This window comes from Humulus lupulus, chromosome 9, assembly GCF_963169125.1.
Source record: "Humulus lupulus chromosome 9, drHumLupu1.1, whole genome shotgun sequence".
NCBI lineage: Eukaryota > Viridiplantae > Streptophyta > Magnoliopsida > Rosales > Cannabaceae > Humulus > Humulus lupulus.
The window spans coordinates 165,592,642-165,606,209 of NC_084801.1; positions in this window are offsets into that span (position 1 = coordinate 165,592,642).

Genomic DNA, 13,568 nt, shown 5'->3' on the forward strand with positions numbered 1-13,568 from the left:
ATCTATATATATATATTCTTTGGCAAGATTACTGTAATATATAATTTGTGCTGACCAACCTAATACGTGTATTGAGAAAATATTTGAGATTTGAAAATTCGGATTTATAAGAAGAATAAAGTATGTGGTTAGGATGGCCTTACTATCCTATATAGTAGAATAATATGTACCAACAAACCAAATATTGTATCATATAGCAATACTCATATTTATAAATTTAGGAGGTTTCTAGATTGCCCCCCAAAAACGGTCATACTATAATCCTAAATATTTTATATAATAGCGTATATTATATAGATATCCTACAAAATTTCAAATTTTTTTTGAATGATATATAGTACTACAAAATATGATTCAAATAATTTATTTCTCATGATACTACAACAAAGACAAGTGACTGTAACAAAATGTTTAAATTATAATTTTGATATTGTAATTTTTAAAAATTAATAAAAATAACCTAAATAATTTCAATAAACACTTTTATATATATATATATAAAAAATAGAATCATAACTATTGAGTAGAACTGCATTCTAAAATTTGCCAAGTACTTTAGTAAATATATCTGTCTATCTACACATTATTCCAAAACCAAAACAAAAAAAGCTGAACTCAATCTCTTAAACGTTTGCCCGAAGCTGATAATGATATTTGGTGTGGTACTACAGCAACAATGCTCAGAGACTTATTTTATTATTTTTTCAATGGCAGTAAAATATAGAAATAATAATTAAATTGATGAACGTCAACAATCAAATTACGCGTGCCTTATGTGTATTGGGTTGAGCTGAACCGATGTTATATAAAACCAGAAACGCAGGCTTAAATTTCCAAAACTACACGAGCAGGAAATAAGGAAAAGGTATGTACGTATACTGCGGGAGAAAGCATTTTATATATATATATATTTATAAGAGAATTCATGAATGAATGAAATAAAAAAACGTCATATATATCATCATCACTATCGAATACATCAGCAAAGCAAAGATCAGAAGGGTTTTGTGTGACTGATGTGTGTAGTTGACGAATGGAGAGGATATATAAAGAAGAGATTTGAGAGGACAGGGAAAAAAAAAGCAGCTATAGCAGGTAATATTTCTCAGATGATATATACCCATCTATCTAACATTTTATCTAACAATTCAAGTGAAGTAGTAACTAGTAATAAGTGAAAGCATCATAATTAGGGTTCTACCAAACCCCATAACGTGAAAGCCGGGGCCTCATGTGCTACTGTCAAGGGTTCTCCCTACCTAGCCCTAGCTATATCTATAATATATATAGCTATTAGCCCTAGCTATAGCTACTCCTATAGTACGTTACTAGCTCCTTCAGTTTGTGTCATCTGTATATTTTTATTATTATTTCTTACAGTTTTAGATATTAGGATATAATATATTACCTACTATTCATGTAGGTTGTGCTTTTTGTCTCTCAAATTTAGCAATATTTCACTTCTAACAACACAATTATTGTGCATACATTCATGGATGGATATTACTATAACTATGAATCAATGAATCAGCACACACGTGTATGTTTGGTAATAAAACAGAAAATGCACTTCCAGTAAAAATTGAGCTATATATTAGGGGATTTTTTTGGTATGGGATTATAATTTTTTTTGCAGATCGATAAAAAAGAATTATTGTCCTATTTTGTATATATGATTAATTGTGTTTTGATCTTATATAGTTTACAGTTAGTTAATTTTAATATGGTCATATATATAACTGTTCAAATAGTTAATGGTTGGTGCTTTTTGTAAAAAAATAAATATCCATGAAATTGTTTTTATAATAATTTTCACATAACCAATCTAAAAACTTCTCTTCTATACTATGGAAAATACAATATTATCATCAGTAGGTAAAATATCTTATTGATACTGCAGTGAAGGAATTTAAGTACTGGATGATTCCTCAGAATATTAAGTAGAATTATTGCATGTTGTACATTTTATTGTTTATAATAGTTTTATTAATATAATAATAATGAAATAATAAATTTTGACAAGTAATGAAGTGACAAATTCTTCATTGTTATAATAATCATTAAGCACAAAAGATCTTACTTTTTTTTTTTTTTTTTAAAGTAACTAAAACAACTAAAAAGTCCATAACTAAAAAAATTAGTTATGAAAATTACAATTTATTAGAATTAAAATCATATTAGTGATAACTTGCCACTAAAAATTATTTTTTTTAGTTACAAGCAAATTTTTTTGGTTATTACTAAAGGATAATTTACTCTTTTTTATTTATTTAGTGAATGAGTATGTTATTGCTCTTTATGAATGACATATATCTTCGAGTACTTTCAATAAATGTTGTATAATACCTAAAACTTTAAAAAAAAATTAAGATATAAGTTTTGACCCTTTCATTCGATGAGATAAAACAATGCTCTATTTTAGCTCAACACATTTCTATTTCTAGATGTACAGACAGTTTGTCTCTACTTTAAACAATTTTATATACTTTTATTTCTTGAATTTTGTTTTTTTTCTAAATAAATTATTTTTTTATTTTTATTTATTTTTTATATTATTTTAATTAATAAAAATATAATATTTAAAATAATATAGAGTAGTTATATAATGAAATGTAAAAATTTAAGGTAAATAAAAAAAAGTGAGATTTTAGTAAAGTAATTTGAACAAGATAGTATATTACTCATTAGGAGTGCTTAATATGTATATAAATAAATATATAATGTAGATTTTACATTCTCACGATCAATTTGAAACTTATAAGTCGTAAGAGTATTATTAAGATAATTTTGACATTAGATAAAAAAATAAAAAAGATTCTCATATGCAACAAATACAGTACTAGAAATATAATATAATTCTAACAGTCTCTCAAAAGATTCTTTCAAAAATCAACCACATATTTATAAGGTTTTCTAGAAGGTTGTGATATATTCGACATGCAACTTTGTCAATATACATAACCCTTTCGATTTTAATATTTTAACAAGTTACAATAATTAAAATGTCAAATTTTGGGATGACATTTTGACATGATTGACAAACAACTTGTTCAAGGATGATCAACCATTAAATTATGTTTGAGTTTTTGTTTTTTGGTTGGTTTTTTTAATATACATCTACTATAATAATAGAAAGATGAATAAATGCAGAGGACAATTTCAAATATTTCCATTTTGTCTTAACTTTTTTTTTATGTTTCTCTTTTTATATTTTAATATAATATTAATTTTTTAAATCAAATAAGGTTAATTTAGTTATTTTGCAATATTTTATTTATTTGTTTTGTCATTTTTTTCTAGCAATAGGTGTCCCTATTATATTTTTTTGTCTTTACATTTTATTTAAATTGGGCCTTTTTACTGATCATTGAAAATAAGAAAAAGTAAAGGTTTATTAACTTTATTAATGTGTTTTTGTCTTTTAGTTTGTTTTTTATTATTATTAATGTTAAACTATTTTTAAAAAATATATATCTCAAAGTTATTTTACATATTATTATTATTAGGTAAGTTTTTTTTTTTAAATGTCAAGTGTACTTATTTGCTCTAAGATGAGTATTATTACGGGACATAATATTGGTACTCAACATTATTTGAGTTTATATTTTATAACTAGCATAATTTAATAATTTTAAATTTTGAATAAGAATATGTAGTGTCGATATTAAATTTAACGATTACATAACTGTCACGTCAAATGATATTAGACATTATATGAGGCTTATTAACATAATTTTCTAAAATAGATAAGCTAATGTAATGCTTTTAGTAAACTTTTTATTATCTTCTTTATTTTTCCTAAAACGTTTAATTAGTCATGTGAATTTAAAATTCACCATTTATTTGATAAATATTCGGTTATAGGTCATGCATTTTCTTGTTAATGCTTTCTAAAATATCATTAAAGAATATAATCTATGTTTTTAATTATACTTTCAATTAAATATATAATTTTTTATTTGATTAATTTAAGATAATCACTTTATAATATGTTATAATTATATAAAAATATAGGTGGATGTTATTATAAAAAGGAAAAATACCAATTTGTCCTTTGTATTTTTTCTAAATACTTGATTGACCCTTATGTTTTATTAAATGACAATTCGGACAATTTATTTTACAAATGGATCAAAATAGTATCATTGACTCGATTTTAGTCAAAATATTTTCAAATATAATATTTCCTTCTTAGCTCCTCGATCACATTCTCTGTTTCTATGAACACATCACATCTCCAATGACCCAAGAATTGTTCTTATAATTGAAATTTTTTTAACAAAAATTAGGTCTATAGCACTATTTTGATCAATTTGTAAAACACTGAGTCTGAATTGTCATTTAATAAAACACAGGGGCCGATCGCGCATTCAGAAAAAACACAAGGGCCAAAATAGTATTTTCTCTTATAAAAAGAAATTAAGGATAGTTTTACTGATAGACATTTTTTTTCTCACCCATTTCTAATTAATTAATTATTTCCAAATATAACATTGCATAAAATGACATAAATATCCTTCTATTATTTTAAATCATAAACTTTATTTCTTAATACACCTTCTTTGAACACATTAAGTATAAACATATTTAAAAAAGAGAGAGATTATCAATTTTAAAAATTAATGATTTCAAAAATATAGATTAACAAAATATATATGTAGAAAATTGCGAATGTATTAATGATTTCAATTCTGATGAGCTAATATTTTTATTATATATAAATATTTATATGTTATTGTATATATCATATGAATTCTATAAAAATATATGTGATAGGTAGTGATAGTTTTTATATCTTAATTTTAAATATATATACATATATACATTTAGTCATTTTTTATATTTTTTGTAACTGATTTGTAAAATATATAAGTATATGTATATATATTGTTTTTTATGATTAACTTATTTTTAATATTTGGGTTATTGTAATTAAAGTAGGATTATTTTAACCTCCAATTATGATTAATAATTCTAAGTTATTGGTTTTATTATTTTCTATAGTATTTTTAATATATGTAGTGTGGTAGAAAAAGAAAATTTATTTTGATATTTAGGGATATTGGTGGTGATAATACCCAATTTTTTTTGCGGTAAGATAATTGGCGATAATACACCCAGATTTCGAGACCAGAGATTATGGCGTCGAAAAACTGGATTTATCAGGTATGAGCTCGAAATATATGAAACACATTGCATAGTTCAGTTGTAAAACCTTCGAAGTAAAATGGCGATCTCGAAGACGTAACCTCAGGATTCTTTCTAGGCTCGAAATGGCATGACATCGGGATACATCCATTATCGAGTGCCTTCAGATTGAGCAGCCCGAGCTTAAGAAGTGCAAGCTCGAGTGTGATAGCCTCGATAGTATTTATCTGCTCCGAGCAGGTCTTGGAGTAAGATGGCAAGTTCATAACAAGTCCGTAAGTCTTGACAATCACGATACTGGTCGCTGACTTCAAAGATTCAATGAATCACCTAAGATAGCCCGTTGTGTATGTGTGAACATATTTATTGTTGTAAAATCCCAACATTAAGGGGATATTATTTAGTTTGTTATTCTTTCCCGGTTCTTCAGGGGACGTTTCATTGTATATAGAAGATATAGCATTTAATGTCATTATTTTAAATTGATATACAAAATATCTTCCCGAAATATGTGGGAACGGACTCTGTAACCTTTCCTATAAATAGAGAAGGAATGACCATTGGTAAAGGGGGGATAATATGAGATCTTGAGAGAAAACTCTGGGTAATTCATCATTGAAGAATTTATAGAAAACTCTAAATCTTAATAATACCAACTCGTGGACTATGCAGATTTAACTGCTGAACCACGTAAAAACCTTCTTGTTCCTCTTTACTATTCATTCGTACTGTAGTTTATATTGTTTAATTGTTCTGCGATTTAAGTTGACAAAAAATGGCGTCAACAGTTTGGTGCTTTCATTAAGAGCATTAAGCAATACGAATCTGAGTCTAGTTAATCGAAGTAGCCTCCCTGAACTAACTATGGCCATGAATGATCCTAATATTCCTGAAGAAGAAGTTAGCTATCCATGGCACCCTGGGAAACAGCCGATGATGAATTCGAACCCGGATGAGAGGAATGGATCCTCTGACTCTCGAGGACCACCTGCACCACCTACCCCCAGGGACGACGAGGACATGTACTATAACCCTAAGCGATATGTCCCTATTGTGGAGCTTGAAAACTGTCAATTGCGAAAGCAGTTGGCGGAGGCCAAGAAGCGTAATGAGGAGCTGGCCAGATTGGTTACTGAGGCGCAGGCGGCTCAGCCCCCACCTCCGCCTGAGGCCTAAGCTCCACCTCCGCGAGATGTTCATGTTCCCCCCCGCAGGCCCCGTGGGAGACCTCGCAAAAACGCTGCTACACGAAGAATGGAGCAACCTCCGTTACCAGGAGAGCAGCCTGCTCCCTCAAGGCCCCGAAGAAACACCCAGGCTAGAGCTCCTGTCAACTCAATTGTTGAGTTACCAGCCGAAACTGGGAATAACCGAGCCCACGCAGCGACTTGGACCCAGAATCCTGGTAACGCGCGGAGTGTTCCCGAACCAGCACAGGCAAACTCGGGACCTTCCAAGCCCCGAAATGGGTGGCAGCCACCATAACCCATACGACACCCACCGTCGCCGATAAGAAATCCCTCACCACCTCGGAGAAACACACAACCGACTCAGGGTGATAGGGAAAGGTGGGCTGGACGGAAACATGGGAGTGGGGAAATTGCTAGAGAACGTAGAGGCACCCAACCTACAAGAAGCCAAATGTCTCGGTCTCACACTATAGAGACGAGACAACCTGAAAGGAACCCATCTCGAAACAACTATGCGGCGAGCCTTGCCAGCGAAGGCTCAGAAGACACAAGATCGGTCAGTATGTATGACCGAGGACGCAGAAATACTGAGAATCAAAGGGACCACCCTGACTTACAGGAACACCTGAATCAGAATCGGGGTAATGGTAACCCCTTGAACCCAGACCTGAGGGATCGCCTAAATGGATGCAAGGATCCCATGCGAAGGCGCGAACCTGGAATTGTGATCAATGATAATCAATTTCAGGTTAGACCCCCCGTGGATCCAGTCCAGGAGAGGATTGATCAACTGCAAAAAGCATTCAGGCTTTTACAGAATGAACGAGGTCGGGATCGGGACGAAGAGTCTGACGAGGAATTCGAACCCTTTGCCCCTCATATTTCCAGCACTCCGTTTCCTCAAAGGTTTCAGATTCCTCATGTCCCACCATTTGATTGGGAAGTCCAACCCGTACAGTCACTTAAGTACGTTTAACACTATGATGAGAGCAAGTAATGTGGGCTACGAGCTCAGATGCATGTTGTTTCCAGCTTCGCTTACAGGACCAGCAAAAAACTGGTTCGAAAAATATAGGAGGCATTCAATTACTTCTTGGGATCAATTGTCTAGAGATTTCAAGAAGTAATTTAGAGCCATGATCGGAATAAGGCCCGAGGCGTCCGCCTTGAACAATGGCCGGAAACAACCGAATAAAACACTGAAAAGTTACCTTACAAGGTTCAATCTGGAAGTCGCCCGAGCTCGTGATGTAGACGACATCGGCCATTTAATGGCTGTTTGAGCCGGGGTAATGTCGGGAAGTCCCCTCTGGGAAGATATGCAGAGGAAACCTGTGAGGTCCATAACCGAATTTAATCGATGAGCTCAGAGGTTTTTCAATGTAGAGGAGGCGAGGTCAACGTTGAATATGGCCTCTCAGTCCATAACTACAACGACAAACTTGAACTCTGCCTCGACCTCGGCAGACCCATCAGCCTCGAAACCCCCTGTAGAAAACCATTCTAAAAGAAGAAGAAAGGAGAAAGGAATTTCTCCATGTACAAGGTGTACAACGAGCTCAACGAGTCTCGGGAGAATATTTACCTGGCTAATGAAAACCAGGTCCCTTTCAGACGTCCAGACCCCATGAGAAACTAGAAATCCAAAAGAGGCTCCAGCAAATACTGCAGATTTCATAGAGATACCGAACACACAACCGATGAATGCAGGCAGCAGAAGGACGAGATCGAAGGTCTGATCTCGATAGGATACTTCAGGCAGTATGTAAGGAACCAGAACAATAACCAGGCTTCTACCAGCCAAAAGACAGCTGCACCATCGCCTGCCCAAAACAGTAACTCCCGAGCAAGGGAAGATGAGAGACCCCCTCCGATTGATGGAGAAGACGTCGTAACCATCTCGGGCGAGCCTCATCTCGAGCAGGAATGCCCAAAAGTGATACGTAAATGAGCTAAAAACTGGTGACGGATCCCCTTATGAACCCGAACACAGAGCTCTGAAATACCAAAAGGTTGAATCTCAACCTATAACCTTTACGGAGGATGGCGCGTCACATGTCCAATTTCCTCACAATGACCCATTGGTCATCACCCTTCAACTTGCGAACAAGAGGGTTCACCGAGTCTTGATTGATAACGGGAGCTCAGTGAACATCCTCTATAAACCACCTTAGAAAAGATGGGACTCGCGCTTTGTGACCTAAAGGCCTGTCCAACGACGTTGTATGGCTTTTCAGGAGAGGGGATTGCCTGTATGGGGTCCATCGAACTCCCTGTGACCTTTGGAGACTTCCGAGTCTCAACAACCAAGATGATGGAATTCGTAGTAGTGGACCTACCATCGGCCAACAACGTACTGCTCGGGAGACCCGCCCTAGTAGGGCTGGGGGCAGTTTCGTCTGTGAGGCATTTGGCCATCAAGTTCCCGACTTCTAGTGGCATCGGGACACTGAAGGGAGACCAGCTAGCAGGGAGGGAATGCTATAGCATCTCCATTAGAGGAAAGAAGCAGACGAGTGCACAAACGCTCATCATAATTCAGAATAAGGATGGGACAATCCTCAAAATAGATGAAGAAATCGATCCAAGAATAGAGGAAAGAGCTGACCTCAAACCACTGGAAGAGCTTGAAGAAGCCAGACTCGAGGATGCAGACCCCCGAAGACAGTAAAGGTAGGGAAAAACCTTCCCAAAGAGATGAAATAGCAATTAATTTGGTTTTTGAAAAAGAATCAGGATGTTTTCGCATGGTCGCATTCGGACATGGTAAGGATAAGTCTGAATGTAGCGAGCCATGCTTTGAATATTGACAAAAGCTTCCCCCCGAAGCAGCAAAAGCGAAGACTACTGGATGACGACAGGAAGAAGGCCCTAAAAGAGGAAGTCGATAGGTTGAAAGCAAACCGATTAATTCAGGATGCTTTCTACCCCGATTGGGTAGCCAACTCGGTGCTAGTTCCGAAGCCTAACGGGACATGGCGGACCTATATCGATTACTCGGACCTCAATAAGGCCTGTCCTAAGGACTGCTTCCCCTTACCTCGGATCGACCAGCTCGTAGATGCCACGACAGGACATGGACTTATGTCATTCATGGACGTCTATTTTGGATATAACCAGATTGCCATGCATGCCCCTGACCAAGAGCATACGAGTTTTGTGACGGACAAAGGGCTGTATTGCTACAATGTCATGCCGTTCGGACTCAAGAATGCTGGAGCCACTTACTAGCGACTCGTAAACATGATGTTCTCTGAAAAAATAGGCAATAACATGGAACTTTATGTTGACGATATGTTAGTTAAATCTAAACATAACAATAACCATGTGGACGACCTCGAAGAATGCTTCGCCGTGTTACAGAGGTATAACATGAAGCTCAACCCTCAGAAGTGCTTTTTCGGAGTATCTTCTGGAAAATTCCTAGGCTTCATTGTAAATGCCCGGGGAATAGAAGCTAATCCAGACAAGATCCAGGCTCTGATTGATATGCCCTAACCTCGAAAGCATAAGGATGTCCAAAGTTTGACTGGAAGGATGGCGGCACTGAGTAGGTTTATCTCAAAATCTACAGACCGTTGTCTTCCATTTTCCAACCTTCTGAGGGGGGGAAAGAAGTTCGAGTGGACAGAAGAATGCGAGTTAGATTTTCAGGAGCTCAAGAAGCACCTCATGGAACCCCCTATCTTGTCGAAACCCATCACGGGAGAAGTTCTGTACCTGTACCTTGCTACGACCAAGCACGCCATCAGCACCGTACTCGTCTGAGAAGAAAAAAAAGTGCAAAGGCCTGTGTACTATGTCAGCAAAAGGTTGCTGGGGGCAGAATCGAGATACCCCTTGATGGAGAAGTTGGCTCTCAACCTAATCCACTCATCTCGAAAACTCCGACCTTACTTCTAGGCGCACCCCATCCATGTATTGACCAATCAACCACTAAGACAAGTCTTATCCAAGCCAGAAGCCTCGGGTCGGCTGCTAAAATGGGTCGTTGAACTCGAACAATTCGAGATCACTTATCATCCAAGGATGACCATAAGAGGACAGGCCCTGACAGACTTCATAGTGGAATGCACTGGAGTGACTAACGATGAAGTTATAACCCCGGCCCGCGAGCTGTGGAAACTTTATGTTAACAGGTCTTCCAATGAAAATGGATCGGGGGCAGGTGTAATTCTAATCACCCCAGCAGGAATTCAATTTCACTTTGCTTTGAGATTTGACTTCGATGCGTCGAATAACGAAGCTGAATACGAAGCTCTATTGACAGGACTTCGTATAGCCAAGGAACTCAAGGCCAAAGCGAAACATTGCTACAGTGACTCCCAGTTTGTGGTTAATCAAATTTTAGGGGAGTATCAGGCTCGTGGGACGAGAATGTCTGCGTATTTAGAAAAGGCAAAAGCAGCACTCGAGCATTTCGAGTTCTACGCGATAGAATAGGTCCCCTGAGAACAAAACTCGAACGCAGATGCCTTAGCCAGGCTCGCTACATCCACCGAGGTCGAGGAGTTAAATGTCATGCCGATCAAACATCTAACGACACCTAGTATAACTGAGCCTGAGCAGGGAGATGTTTGCATGATAAATTCCGAGCCAACCTGGATAACCCCGATAGTTGAATACCTTGTGGCCGGCATTCTCCAATAGAACGGAACAAGGCTCGAAAACTGATGTATCAGATCCCCAGGTACACCATTATAGATGGAAGGCTATATAAAAGAGGATAATCCATGCCATTACTCTGATGTGTGACTCCACCCGAGGCTAAGAAAATCATAGAAGAAAGTCATGAAGGATTCTGTGGAGACCACACTGGGGGGCATAGCCTGTCCAAGAAAATCATATGCTAGGGGTACTTTTGGCCTACCATCAAGACAGATTCGTTCGATTACGTCTAAAGATGTGACAAGTGCCAACTGTTCGCAACAATCCCTCAAGCTCCACCCTCCGAGCTAACTATGATGACCTCCCCGTGGCCATTTGCGGTCTGGGGAATCGACCTCATAGGCTCATTGCCAACTGGAAAAGGCGGAGTGAAGTACGCAGTAGTGGATGTAGATTACTTCACGAAGTGGACCGAAGCCGAACCTCTGGCAACAATCACCTCGAAGAAAGTCTTGGACTTCGTGGTAAAGAACATCATATGTCGTTATGGGGTACCAAGGAAGATTGTGTCCGATAACGGTACTCAATTTGATAACGATCTGTTTACCAACTTTTGCGACAAAAAATGGGATAATAAAGAGCTTCTCCTCTGTGGCCCATCCCTAGGCCAATGGCCAGGTCGAAGCTGTGAATAAAACCCTAAAGAGTTCGCTGAAGAAAAAGTTGGAAGAAGCTAAAGGGAAATGGCCCGAAGAATTGCCCCAAGTTCTATGGGCATATCGAACCACAACCCGTACTTCAACAGGACATACCCCTTTTCTCTGGCATATGGTTGCGAGGCTATGCTACCAATCGAGGTCGAAATTCCCATAATTCGTGCCCTTGCTTATGATCTAGCCTCGAACCAATCCCAGCTCGAATAAGTCTGGACCTAATTGAAGAAAAAAGGAACGAAGCTCAGCTAAAAAATGTTGTATACCAACAGCGAGTTACCCGGTATTTCAAGAAAAGGGTTCGAGATAGAAAATTCGGTGTGGGGGATTTGGTGTTGAGGCGTGTATTCTTGGCGATACGGGATCCAGCAACTAGCGTGCTCAGGTCTAATTGGGAAGGACCTTATCAGATCAAATCAGTTTTCTAACCCGACGTATACAAGTTGGCAAGATTGGATGGGAGTTTGGTACCACTAGCATGGAATGACGAACATCTACGACCTTACTATCAATAGTGTAGGAATGATGTCACCTGTAACCATGCATGTTAATCTTTACTATATTCCGGTTAACAAATTATTCAAATAAAGTTTGATTTTGTTTTAATATGCTGTATTTTTTGCAATCTCTCTTAATTAAATAACCTATAGTCACACTCATAGGATATTAATGGGGCATTAGTGGTAAATATACCATTAGCTTGAAAAAATGAAATAGCATATACGAAAACCATATGAGTGTTTGGACATAACCAAATGCGCGAGCTAAGATAGTTTGGACATAACCAAACTATCAGGAACATATAAGTGTTTGGACGTAACCAAATGCGCGAGCTAAAATAGTTTGGACATAACCAAACTATCAAAAACATATAAGTGTTTGGACATAACCAAATGCGCGAGCTAAGATAGTTTGGACATAACCAAACTATCAAAAACATACAAGTATTTGGACATAACCAAATGCGTGCTAAGATAGTTTGAACATAACCAAACTATCAAAAACATATAAGTGTTTGGACATATCCAAATGCGCGAGCTAAGATAGTTTGGACATAACCAAACTATAAAAAACATATAAGTGTTTGGATATAACCAAACGTGCGAGCTAAGTAAGTCTGGACATAACGAAATTATCAAAAGATAAAAGTGTTTGGATGTAACCAAATATGTGAACCAGATAAAAAACATAAGTGTATGGACTACAAACCAAACACGACCTTAATAGGTTTGGAACAAACACTAAGTTGGAACGTAAACCCACTTCGCATTAAGTCGAGATCGAGGCTAGAGTATCTTGCAAAACGATAGTTTTGACCTCATAACCTCAGAGAGCTACCCGAGGACAAGGAAAAGTAACTAAAAAAGTAAGATATAACTAAACCACTAGCGTTACGCACCATATAAGTACCTTCGGGTGCATGGTAAAAGTAATCTCCGACCTTGACAAAATAACGAGATCGGATGCGAATATTTCGAGCAAACTGTGTATGAATGCATTGAACCTCGGGCTTAAATCCACCATATGTTTGTATGAATAAACAGACATATAAGACACTTTAATATAAAATGCGTAAAATATTTCGACCTAAGAAATGTGAAGCAAGTATAATAAAGCAAAGTAAAAAATGGTATCACAAATATCATTAGTATGTGCTCGAAAATAGCTCATAAGAAGGCAACTCTTTCACGAGTTGTAACATTGTCTTAGCCCCAAGGGTATAAAAAGCAAAAAACCAAACACAAAAACTATTACAAGGTATTCAAAGGGACGCAACCCCGAAGCAAGATCTAGGAAGAAGGAGCATTTTCCTTGGCCTTCTCAGCATCTTCCTTGGCCTTCTCAGCATCCTCCTTGGCTCTCTCTGCCTCATCCCGAGCAGCCTCCTCCTCATCAAGTCTAGCTTGCC